The following is a 14,107-nucleotide window of genomic DNA, read 5'->3' on the forward strand; positions in this document are numbered from 1 at the left end:
CATACTTATATTCTTACCCTGTGTGTGGTTTTCTGAACCATAAATGGTATTCTGCCTTTCCCAAGTAAACACAGCCTTGATCCTTCGACTGTCAGAGTTCTGCTGAAGTAGGTTAACACTGAATTCAGTGGAACTGCTGATATGATTCACTTTAAATAAACTGTAAGATCAGGATTCTTGTACTATTTAAAGACACTGTGTGGCTGCAATGATACAGGACTTCCTGAAGACACAACAGGAGGCCGGGGCAACACTATTATAGGATATCTTTAATGGCAATAGATGTCTATGTTCAAGTAACAGAACTTCACCCCATCCTGGGCAGGCCACTGAGAAAGGCTACTGTAGGGGAATAGACAGGGATCGGCGACCGGAAGATCACGGGCTGTGACGGAAAGATAGACTCCTCCCCATAGGAGTGGCAGGAACAGGAACCGCAAGAGCTATATAAGCATGTGACGCAGTTAAATAAACGGACATTTTGTATCCATCATACTGGTGTCTGTGCATCACTGTCCCCAGGGTGGGTAGAGCCCTGTGTCCCGGAGATATGCGGCCCAAGATAAGTTCTCCCGTAGAAGCGTACAGCAACAGGCTACAACAGTTCAGGACTGAGCCCTCTAATTCAAGTTCAGCAGCCCACATTTCACAAAGCTTTTATGCAGATAACTCTTAATGAACACTTAAATATTCTGCTGTCTTGGGACACAGAGGACGTAATAATGGTCTAAAAGCCAGAGGAGAAGGAATGCTCTGGGACCTGCTCTGGAGAAGGTCAGAAACTTGAAGATATTTTTCATTTAATTTCTTAATGTAATTCCAATCCTTTGAACATAATGTGAGAAACCACAGGGACTCCAACACTGAGAAATACGATGGTGTGGAGTGAGACCATTCCATGCACAGGCTCAAGACAGTGAACCTTATAGAGATGGAGTGATAGAAACAGACAAAAGATCTTGATATGTGAACTGGAGGTTCTGGGAATGATAAAACATTACACACAGTGCCATGACTGTGGTGCAAACTGATTTTGATTGCAACTTTTAATTTTAAAATTACAATTAGAGCAGATGAGACTAATAAGAATAATACATAGACAGAAAAAAAATCCTTGGACAGTAAAACTTTGCTCTGTGTGAAATTATTTTTTCTGGAAATTCTTTCTTGGGAAAACTTAAAATGTCAGGTTTGATATATAATTGGAACGAAAGTAAATTTTTAAAACTGTGAACTCTGAGAGACTGAATTTCTACTTTGTGTGTCTCAGAAAGGGATTCTGGATGGGCTTGAGAAACTTATACAGGAAAGAGTAATTTTAGAAGGAGACAGAAAAAGATGCAATTAAAAGTAAATCATTGAAATTTGCACTATCAGAAAATTTAAAACTGAATTACTTTTTAGCTGGTGGACTTGTGAATTACACCCAATTATTTCTTGGACATAAAGAGAAGGCGTTCTAAATGAAAGTAGCATTATGGCCAGATAGAGAAGGCAGCTTGAGTTCTCCATTTGTGGAGCTGATTGGGACATATATTAGTTATATCAGAATGGGTCGCTTATTTTTTGGTGCCCCCAATTTCAATCTGGAATATAGACTCCTGACTCCTTTTACAGTGTCCTTCCAGAGAGAGATTTCGGAGGGAGGCAAAGGAGTTGATGTTTTTGTCTATCTGGAGGACTTCCTTTGTAGGAAGTCACATGCTGTATACATAATATGTCCCACCACAGGTAAGCCACCTTCTCCTTTCTTTTCCCTTCTTTCCCCTTCCTTCTGCTCTTAATGCTAGAAACAAACCTCACAAGTTTGGTGGTCTTTGTAGGAGTGGGCAGTTAAGGCCAAAACAGAAATATAGATCCATCTTTATATTAAAGAACGTCACATAAACTGAACATTGATAATACCCATGCCTATACATCCTTAAACACTGTTCTGGGATTACAAGAAAACTCTAATTTTTTTAAGTTAATGGCTTCCAGCCTGCAGGGCATAAATCTATTTCCTTAGATGACTGGAAATGTCTGGTAATGATGCCTCATCCCCTCTGCCACACAAATACTATTAGATGGAATGAACAAATCCTTTAAAAATGAGATATTGGGTTGTTCTAATAGCACATTGGGAAAAAATCAGCCTTCCACTCTTAAAAAAGAGTGCATAAAGCTACTCTACTCATATTTCTCCATGCCACCACCAAATGTTCAAATCAGTAGTTAAAAATAGCAAGATATTTATGGTGAGAAGACACTCATATCATCTACTGATATCTGATGACAGATACAGTGATTAATATACTTTGGTTTATTCGCTAGTGTTGCTTATAAAAAACCACAGAAAAAAAAAAAAAAACAATGAGGAAAATGTACAGCAATACATACCAAGACAGGAATCAGCCCTGGCACCTCCCAAGTGTACCTGCCAGAAGAGGCAGGTGGTACAGTGGGCACCCAATGAAGCGAGGGCACCACTTGGGATCTGAATGCATGCTGACAGATCAGCAGCAAGGAGCTGTCTGGTAAGGAACCAGACAGGGAGCGTGCCCAGCCCCAGTTCAGGGCTCAGTACCTTTGTGCATGCACTGGTGTCTGGAAGCAGAAGCAAGGAATAGCAAACAACTCCTTTTATCACCAAGTTACATCAGGTCAACTGATGTTTTCTCCCCCACTCCTTTCTCAGATCCACACAGATCTCAAAGCAGCTCACAGACTCAAACCAGCCCCACTCAGTTGTTGCAGCTCACCTGCACCCGTTTCCTCCTCTCCAGGGCTGTGACAACAGGCATCAGAGTCTATCCCAAAGGAAGAAGTTAGTACTCTATTATGCCACAAACTGACAAGGAAAACTAAGCAGAATGAATTCAAGAGAATATAGTACCTGCTGTCTTGAAAAGGCACAAGTCCACTGACTCCTGCAAACCTACCCCTATTTATACCCAATAGAGCAAAAAAGCTGATCCTTCTTGTCTTACAGTGCCATGGAAGGAAAGAAATATATAAACTTAAGTCAAACTTCTGTTGCCTCGGTCTGAAAACAACTCATGGTTTTAGTCAACAGAAATTATTTCAGCTCCTTCCAGGGTAATATAAGACATGACATGTTCTCCTGGGCAAGTTATGTAAGCGAAAACCCAAACCCTACATGTAAATTAATGAAACTGAAGTCTAAATTCACTTTAATTACATTTGGGCACTTAACAGAGTAAGTTAGCTTATCCCTTTTTTTTTCTCTAAAATATTTTTTTTACTCTAAACTAAAGCCTGTTAGTAGCAGAGGCACCTGTGTAAGGGATTTTGAGGTCCAGCATAGTCCAGCGTGGACACAGTCAGCAGAGAGACAGAAGATTCCTCAGGAGGGAGAAATCCTGCTCGCACACCATTCAGTGTACTTCCCACACCAGCTCTGTCCTCTCTCTCTCGTACATCCTGCAGAGCCGGGACTCTTTCTTCAGTTCCTGGCAGGAAAGAAATCTCATTATGGCTAGGCTGGAATAACAGCAGGTGCCATAAGAAAAGCAACACTGGAAGTTGCTGCACTCTTATAATCCTCAAGCACAAAGGAAAACTTTCCTAGCAGGACCTGGAAGGGAAAAATAAGCTCATTGGCTTGCTGAGTTATTTATTAGAGCCAGATCCTCCATCTGTATTACAGCTGAAGGACTGTATGCATTTGCTTACATTTTATTTTGTGCTTATGGTCTAACCCCAAATAGCATTTGATGGTACAATGCTCTCCTGGGTGCTTGCATTTCGAGAGGGCCACCTAACTGATCAAGTGGGCTATTGGAAAGCATGAATCACTGGGTGCTTTGAAACCAGCTTCACCATACTTGTATATAAAAAGCCTTTATTCATTCAAAGAGGGCAGACTGACTTCAGCCTTTCTTCTGTGCAAATGATTCATTCCAGGACTAATGAAACTTCAAGATTTTGGCAATCCATTCTCCCACAGTCTGCCATATCAAAGGGCAAACTTACAATGATGATTGGAACTCTAAATTCATGTTCTAATTACTATGCTTATGCTACTTGACCTTAGAAGTGGTGCGGGGACTGCAAAGACAGTCATGCATGGCAGGTGAAACCTTCACAGTGGCAGGATCATGGCTCCTGCCTTCTAGACTTCCTTTCCTTTGTGTCTATTTGCTCACTGACTTCATAGGCTTTTATAAGTTGTGGGACTGAGAATTGTTAAGATTTTCATAAAAATAAAGTCTTGAACAATGGTTTGTCACTCTCCCTTCAACTGTGAGCGATTTCCATGAGCAAAAAGTCTCACACCTCCTAATGCTACATTTGGCCAGTACCACTGCACCAGTTCAAGTGGCCTTCTAGCCAAGAAAAGAACACTTCTACCCAGCAGTAACTTGATTAAAGGTATATACACATGAAAAATTACGCATTCAATGGGTAATGACCATTTTGTGTGCTTCCACTGTGCATGGCATCTGAGGATTGCAGAACACTTCTCAAATGTTAATTGAACTTTCATAATACCCTTCTGAGATACATAAAAGATGTAATGGATGCTTCAGCTCCTCAGTAAAATGTACTGGCTTCCAAAAGAGAACCAAGAAATTATCTGACAGTATATAAACACTTCAACAGGAAGTGAGAAATGGTAGCATATTTCTTTGAAATAAAACAAAGGAAATCAGTAGCAGTTTATTCTAGAAGGCTGAGGCTTCCTTTTGCATCAGATCTACTGAATCATTAATGAACACGTAAGTCAGGAATTCATTTTGCTCTCCTATTAGGACAGCAGACATACAAGTGCCCCAACCTCCTCCTGAAGTACTGGTGCAGTAACAATTCTGCCAAAAAGTGCCATCCATTGCTTCTCTGCTCCACCTCCTGAAACATTTGCTATTACTGCATGGTAGCTGTACCATCAAATATGGCTATTGTACAATCTCCCAAAATGGGCCCTGACACAGCTGCAGGGGGAGGTTGTGCAGCCCCAGGCATCGCCAGGTAGGTGAAAGGCTTATTGTTGCTGTTTCCTTTCCCCTTGGCAGCCCCGCTCCATGGGACCAAGGCTCTAGCGACCTTATTTGCCATGACTCTCTGCCCTGGTGCTCCACACAGTTATTTAGAGCAATAGGAAGACTTTTCCCCCCAGAACTTACAGTCTAAGTAAACCAATATACCAGAGAGAATCTGTTCCCCCAGGTAATGATAACTGACACCAAGTCTTTCCTCAAGTTCCTGTTGCCCTGTGCAGCTCCACTGATTTCTGCAGAATTATATCTTCCTTACTCTGGTAATATCAAAGCCAAATTAGTCTCATAGTTTTTTTTTCTGATTAAGTGCTTTATGGTACATAAAGATAGTAGCATCCACAAAAGGAACAGTTTTGTAATTTGAATGTGATACTTTGGGTAGCATACCCAAAACAGACAAGAATAAGGCTAACACAGATATTACTATCCTATCATTTCAAGCACCTCACATACATAAAAACACTCGAAAACAAAAAAAAATTATGCAGCTGCGGCATCCATGTTTTTAGTCATCCATCACACAACTTTCCATTGCACTCCCCATATGTGCTCCCATTTACCTCAGGCAAAAATGCACATGCTTCTTCACTCTGTTAATTCTTTCAGGCAAAGACAACATCAAAGTCACACTTCAGAGGTTACAAGAGATCCCAACTTAATAGACTACAGATATTTCATAGGAGAGAGAAATCAGAGAGAGAAATCAAAGAGATAAAAGTTTTTCTAACACAGCTGAAATCATGGAACTTTCCATAAACGATCATTTCTACAATCCAAGTGGGGGAAAAAAGGCTATTTTTTTTCTTTCACTTCAAATGTCAGTGTACCTCAACAGGACACCTTTTTATTGCTAGTGGCTGTTAGCATCCAGAATTTCAGTGACAAACTAAAGGTCATCTTCCTACATGTCATCTCCTACTTCAAATTAACTTTTGCAATCACTAATTTATGAAAAATTACAAGTGCTTATTATGGAGACAAGTGTAAAAGCCTCACTTGAAGTTGTTTTCTTTATAGTATTGTGTTTTATTTGGAAGTGAATCATCTTCTATGCTCACTTTTTAGTAACTGCAAGCTACATAAATAAAGAGAAAATAGAAAAGGAAGGAATATAGAACAAAACCCAGAGAAATCAGAAACAAATGTTTCTTTCAAATTTTAGTTTCTATGTCACTTAAAAATATGTAAATAAATACAGGACATTCTTACAACCTTTCATCCTGATATAAGTAGTACTATTACGTCTTCTATACAAATGTGAAACTATGACTCAGGCAAGTTGTATAGTTTGCTGACTCTGTTATGCATTTGATAAAGAGGCTTAATAATTCACTGAGCAGAGTCTATGCATGCCTGTACGCATTCACAACACAACTACCTTATGGCACTCTGAATGCAATAATACATCTTCATGTTCCACTGAAATGCTATGCCATGTGGCACTAGAAAGATTACTACCTGTTCGTAAGTGTCTCTTGTACTTGCTTCAAAGAAATAAGCTGAGGAGGTATACCTCTCCTGCAAAAATCGATCAGGAAAATTCTTTTTCTTCCTGCAATGTCTCCTTTCACTGGGTTCATCATTCAAAACGGATTAGTGTGGGAACAAGGCTACAAAAGTTCACCTCTTTCCTCAGCCCATGAACTGACAAGTCACAGGTGAAAGAAGGATCATCCCAAGACAGTTCTGCTTTCTGAGGCAAGCGGAGAAGTCTAAGTGCCTTTCTTTGGTGCATTATGTAGAGACACAATACTTGTAGGATGCAATCCTGAACATTTGGCAAAGATATGACAAGGATGAATGCAAGTAAGGCGCTCAGAAAGAGAAGTGTTGTGTTTTCTGTCATAAATCTAAACTGAAGCTCAGGACACTCCATCAGCATTCTGCTAAGGTAGTCTATTTAGACATGTGATTATCTGGCAACAGTCATCTATAGAGGATTGAGTGGGTTGAGTTAAAATCTAAGGGTTTCTTTACAGCAAGCATTTGCAAATGTTAAAGGGAGTTTGAGCACCAAAATCAGCAGTTCTGCCTGGGACTTAAGTTCCCTTAATCTACATTTCAGGGAGATACCTCCCTCCAGCTTGAAATCACAGCCACGACTTCTTCCACTGTTGGGTGCCCATCTCCATGTCATTTCATAAATCACTGCTCCTGCCGTGATACTTTCTCCCTCATACATCCTAACCAGCACTTCAAGGACAAAGGACACCTGCCCAGGAGCTAGAAGGCCTCAGCTCATCTCTCTCATGATATCAAAAGGAGTTAAGGACAATTTTCAGCAGAGTGCCTAAACAGTAGATGATAGTTCAGGGCAGATGAGGAGAAAACATGACGTGAAAGCTCTTTCTTTTTGGAAGCTGTTCCACTTTGCTTTGGATAACTAACCATTTACTTAGCTGGAGCAAAGGGACAATGATAATTCCCGATTCAGCAGCTAAGGAGCTTTCCTTCCCGAGGTGAGCCTTAGTACTAGTTCTCAATCCAAAGAACTCTGTAAGGATAAAATATTTAGCATCTAGTGATAAATGGCAGCCAAAGAGAAGTGTGGAACTTTACATTTTAGAAAGGTTTGTGATCTGGTGGTTGTGGATCTAAACCTTTTGGTCAAACTGACCCTTTGTGGCTAAACCGATGACTTGACCTTTGATGACTTGACCATTGATGTATCTCAAAGTGATTGTTCCCACCACCCAGTGACCAAAATGAGGTTCAGCATCCCTCATTATTCGCAGAGGTTTCTATGGCTGCATCTGACGTGTATGAGAAGCCAGAGTTTGACATTAGACTCTTTATGGAATTCAAGGTTTCCCAGCATGTCTCTTCCTTTTCTGTTCTTTATGTCTTTGCTTAGTCTTTAGCCCTCCTTCTGCCTTCTGGTCTACATCTGTTAAGTGCAAGCTTTAAAGCGTAGTGCTCTGTTACAGAAAACAGGCAGTCTTCCAGACCAGTTCTGAAAGAAGCTGTCATGGTTCAGCCCCAGTCGGCAACTAAACACCACGCAGCCGCTCGCTTACTCCCCCCACCCCAGTGGGATGGGAGAGAAAATTGGAAGAGCAAAAGCAAAAAAAAGAAAACAAACCGGTGGGTTGAGATAAGAACAGTTTAATAATTAAAGTAATAATGGTAATAATTATTATGATAATCATAGAATCATAGAATGGTTAAGGTTGGAAAAGACCCTTAAGATCATCGAGTCGAACTGCTAACCTATCAGTGCCAAGTCCACCACTAAACCATATTCTCAAGCACCACGTCTACCTTTCTTTTAAATACTTCCAGGGATGGAGACTCAACCACCTCCCTGGGCAGCCTGTTCCAACATTTGACAACCATTTCGGTAAATAAGTTTTTCCTAATATCCAACCTAAACTTCCCCTGGCGCAGCTTGAGGCCATTTCCTCTCATCCTATCGCTTGTTACTAGGGAGAATGATCATGATAATATAAAACAAAGGAAAAGGGAAAAAGGAAAAAAAAAAAACAAAACCACAAACAATACGACCGCTCACCACCTGCTGACCAATGCTGCCTGTCCCCGAGCTGCGATTGCTGCCTCCCTCCCCTGGTCAGGTCCTCCCAGGTAACATACTGGGCATGACGTTACATGATGTGGAATATCCCTTTGGCCAGTTTGAATCAGCTCTCTTAGCTGTGCCCCCTCCCCTCCCGGCTTCTTGTGCACCTGGCAGAGCACGGGAAGCTAGAAATGTGCTTGACTAGTGTAAGCGCTACCCAGCAACAACTAAAACATCGGTGTGTTATCAACATTACATTCATACTAAGTCCGAAGCACAGCACTGTGCCAGCTGCAGTGAAGAAAATTAACTCTATCCCAGCTAAAACCATGACAGCAAGGCACGCTGCCCACAAGAAGACTGCACAAAAATGTTTCAAGGAGTATTTTGAGTATACATTGCAATAGGAGACAAATCAAGCGGGAAACAACAATTACTGTCATGAGCTGGCAAAGAGAGTGCCTTCTTTCACACTAATTGATAATTACTGGGAAGACAAAAGAGAGATTAATTCACCTTACAATATCGGTTACTGTGGAAAGATTTGAAAAGAAAAGCCCATGGCGTGCCTGTAGGTAATTGCTCCCAGTTGGGTTTGTTACTGGTGCCTTTTGCAAAAACTGTTGTGAGGACAGTGCTTTCATGATTTATATTAGCTTCTAAAATTATTTCCCTTAAGTTACTATGGATATGGTGGTGAAGTCTGCTTCCTCTGCATGTGGAAGAATAGAGAGATAAAGGCTGTGAGGAGGTGTGCTCAGTTTTTATTCTGCCTCAATCCAGTGGTGTCTCAGCTCTGTCTTATGCTTTCATGGGGGAGCAAGCAGGGTGTTTGTAGGACATACCAATGGCTTTCTCTCTTTATCCCCATTCAATATATTTTATTCAACTTGGTCTGAAAAAGAAACAAAAATAATAGAAAAAAAATCCTAAAATAAAACATTTACTCTTTGTTATGAAACTTCACATTTATTAGAAAATATTTTTATAGGATTTAAGGTCCATAATCCGAGCCAAATAAATAATCTCTTCCCTGCTTCTCTTCATAGTTATTTACAGTCTATCTAATATAATTTTTTATTAGTCCTTTGAAATCTTCCACCAACTTCATGAAGTATTCAGGGTTCCCCAGTGGAGGACTCTGAAACACTATTATTCCTTCAGGTTTTCTGAATGGCAGAAGCTTCTTCTAGGAAGTTTATTTTTATGTTTTACATTAACAGCAAGCATATTTCTGTCAGTATCAAAATAAAAAGCTGGGGTGTGTGAATATATATATAAAGATCATTTGCTATCACCGCTGGCTTCTTATATTAGAAGCTATCTCAGTACAAAGAATCACTATAGTGTTTAAAAAATCAATAATTATCTGAAAAACACAAGTAATATCTCCCCACAAAACTCTGGAAAACGTGTTCTTAACTTTTCCAGTGGTGCTAAGAAAAAGAGATCATAACTCCTTGATTAAGATTTAAATTTAAAATACTGTCTTTAGGACGTATTCAAATTCAAAAAGATTGCTTGACAGGCAAAATGCACACATACATAAAACTCTAAATCACCAATTTAACTACCACAGCATTGACTACTATGTCCTTAGCCAACCAGCTGGTTTAGCTGTCAAATTGAGAACACAGAGTCCAGAGTTCTTGCTTCCCTGTGCACCAAACAAACAGGTTTAAGCACCTCTGAATGTCATCCATCAAACTGCCTGCCAAGGATGTGACCCTTGCGTTAGCTGACATGACACAGCAAGGACAAAGGTGAGTCTGACACCCTGCCCTTCTCGGTGCCTCAGAGATAACAAAAGGTATCACCCTCCACTTACTTGATCCTTCTCTCAACCCCTGCCAAGAAAAGACAGTTTTGTCTTTGAATATAAAGCTGAAAGAGATTGATTTTAGACAACAGTTAGCAATTCAGAACAATGAACAGACATGGGTTCAGATCCTTCCTTTACCCTGTGAAAACATCTGGAAAGCAGTCGCTATTCCTCTAGAACTTGTCTGATCAATAGGAGAAAATTCAAGATTCAGTAGATGAAGAAGAGGAAAGCAAGCACATAAATCTATAATCTAATAATTAGATCATAAAGACCTTCTCTTCCCCTAAAAATAAATTATCACTTAACACAAAATACACAAACAATCTTTGCAGCAGGACCAGAAATCTCCCAAAAGCCCAAAAATCTCCCAAAGGCACATACCCTTAGCAAAATAATCCTCGCTCTCCTTTTGTGGAGGGTGAAGTTCATCTAACCATAAGCAAGAAGTTTCTGAGCAACTTTAACAATGTCTATGGATCTCAGATTTCTCCAGGATTAAGGAACAACTGACAGGCTCATAATTTTGAACCTCAGAGCTTAAACTGTGCTGACATCCTGCTGACCAAGATCCAAATGATATTTGATATTTTTGTCCATGACAGGATGTTATTTGAGTTCACTTAAGGCAAATTACAACTCCTAAGTAACTGCATTGAAATTAAGGGAGTATCTAAAGGGACTGAAGACAAGAAGGAGTAATTCACTAACCTAAACAAAGCTCACTAAAAACATTCTGAGGTCCTTCCAGAAGAACACAGAATTAAATTCCATTGAATGCTCATAAAAACCAATGTATCCTTTTATGGGAAACATTACCAGGATGATCCCCTAGTGTGCTGAACACCTAATATTTATATCTAACCAACCCTTAAAGTACATCTCATCTGCAAATGAACCTCCCAGAAGAAAAAGCATACATATCTCTGATGCAGGCAAGCTGCTGACACTGCGCTGCCATCCATCGGCTTCAGTTGCACACTTTCCTCAGCACTTTCATCTTGTCTTAGTGTATTCACCCCTTGTGAGCAAACAGCAGCGAAAAGCAACAAAGTATGAACATCATAACACAAAGAAGCAGCAATCCTCTTCTGTGCAGCGTGACTTGTGCAATACATATAACACCAGGATGTCACTATGAAAAAGGGAAAGAAGATTTGCCAAAGCCTTGCCAGTCATTAGATTTTAAATCGTCGTCTTGAAATTTAACAAAATATTGCTATTACAACTTAAGAAGGCAACAGTTCCTGCCACTGAAAAAAAGGAAAAAACCTTTGCTAACCAGCAGGAACTTGCAGATTTAATTTTAACATGATGCTTTCAGTTCTTGTGGTTAAGCTGTTTTCAGTAGGGGGCTTTTAAAAGTAACTTAGCATATATTTTTCGTTAAGTTGCATAAACTTCAGATTGGAATAACAGATACTTTAATCTTGGCCAGCACAGGGAGGAGTAATTTCCCAAGACAGGCCCGTTCTGAGAAGTTAGACATTGAAAATTCTCTATGAAGAGATGTATGAGCAACTGAACTTGAAGTCAGTGCTTATTACTCCTTGTGCTTTTTGGACTTTCACCCCTCTTTTTATATAAAGAACAACTGCACTGTTGCATGCCAAAAGACAAGTCTGAGAATCTGACTAAATCTGACTAAAAGAGGTGTCAACAAAGAGAAATATGCTTAGCGGTACAGGGCACCTGCCCCAGGGGTAAGTTAATCAGCTGTTTAAATCAAATCCTGTCTCCTCTCTCTCTATCTTTCCAGTAGCCAGGATCCAAACATTTTCAATTTTCCAACCTTAGAAGCTTACAGCTGGCTTTCCTGAGGGCTGAAGATCATGATTTTGCCTTGAGAGCAAGCTGCCATATGTGCTCCACCTAAACTTCAAAAAACTGAGATGCATATTCCGATATGGATATTACCATTAGGGAAGACAATTATTCAGACTTGGCATCCTATTTTTCTTTTCTCTAACTGTGAAATTTTAGAAAGGCAGGAAGGTGCAGCTCATATTGTATTTTTATTAGCTTTCTACAATTTTGTTCCCTGCACCACAGGAACCAGGGGAGACCTGAAGCATACCAAACATGAGTGACTGCATGGCTCTGTGGATGATCCAACTATGGGACCCCCTTTGAGGATCAAGAACTACTAGGAAGAGATGCAATCCATCTGCAGTGGGGCAAAGAGAGAAGCACTGGTGGGACATGTGGCAGTTGGAGGCCGTCTTGAGCTTAGCAACCATGAAATGATAGAGTTCTCAATTCTTGGTGAAATAAGAAGAGGGGTCAGCAAAACCACTACCATGGACTTCAGGAGGGCAGACTTTGGCCTGTTCAGGACACTGGTTGGGACAGTCCCTTGGGAGGAAGCCCTGAGGGGCAAAAGAGTCTGGGAAGGCTATGCATGCTTCGAGAAGGAAGTCTTAAAGGCGCAGGAGCAGGCTGTCCCCATGTGCTGCAAGACAAACTGGCAGGGAAGATGACTGGCCTGGCTGAACAGGGAGCTTTTGCTGGGACTCGGGGGGGAAAAAAAGGAGAGTTTACCACTTTTAGAAGAAGGGGCAGGAAACTCAAGAAGAGTACAAGAATGTCATTAGGTCATGCAGAGAGAAAAGTTAGAAAGGCAAAAGCCCAGCTAGAACTCAGTCTGGCCACTGTTGTAAGAGGTAACAAAAAATGTTTTTACAAATATATTAACAAAAAGAGAGTAAAGGAGAATCTCCATCCTCTGTTGGATGCAGAGGGGAACATTGCCACTGAGGATGAGGAGAAGGTTGAGGTACTTAATCCCTTCTTTGCCTCAGTCTTTAATAGTCAGACCAGTTATAAGGGTCGGATCGCAGAACAAACCCCCATAATGCAGAAGGAAGCAGTTTATGACGTGCTGAGCCACCTGGACACTCACAAGTCTATGGGGCCAGATGGGATCCAACCAAGAGTACTGAGGGAGCTGGCAGAGGTTCTTGCCAAGCCACTCTCCATCATTTATCAGCAGTCCTGGTTAACAGGGGAGGTCCCAAACAACTGGAGGCTTGCCAATGTGACACCCATCTACAAGAAGGGCAGGAAGGAGGATCTGGGGAACTACAGACCTGTCAGCCTGACCTTGGTACCGGGGGAGGTTATGGAGACGTTCATCTTCAGTGCGCTCACCAGGCATGTGCAGGACAACCAGGGGATCAGGCTCAGCCAGCATGGCTTCATGAAAGGCAGGTCCTGCCTGACCAACCTGATCTCCTTCTATGACCAGGTCACCCGCTATAGTGGATGAGGGAAAGGCTGTGGATGTTGCCTACCTGGACTTTAGCAAAGCCTTTGACACTGTCTTCCACAGCACCCTCCTAGAGAAGGTGGAGGTTCATGGCTTAGACAGGCAGTCTTTGCTGGGTAAAAAACTGGCTTGGTGACCAAGCCCGTTTAAGTTGTGGTGAACGGAAATAAATCCAGTTGGTGGCTGGTCACGAGCGGTGTTCCCCAGCACTCAGCATTGGGGCCAGTCTTGTTTAATATCTTTCTCAATGATCTGGGTGAGGGGATTGAGTGTGCCTTCAGCAATCTCCAGACGACACCAAACAGGGCAGGTGTGTCGATCCACTTGAGGGTAGGAAGGCTCTGCAGAGGAATCTGGACAGGCTGGACCGATGGGCAAAGGTCAACTGTGTGAGGTTTAAAAGGCCAAGTGCTGGGTCCTGCACTTGGGTCACAACAACCCCATGCAATGCAACGCTACAGGCTTGCGGAGGAGTGGCTGGAAAGGTGCCCACCGAAAAA

This window comes from Phalacrocorax carbo, chromosome 3 (assembly GCF_963921805.1).
Source record: "Phalacrocorax carbo chromosome 3, bPhaCar2.1, whole genome shotgun sequence".
In the NCBI taxonomy this organism is placed as follows: Eukaryota; Metazoa; Chordata; class Aves; order Suliformes; family Phalacrocoracidae; genus Phalacrocorax; species Phalacrocorax carbo.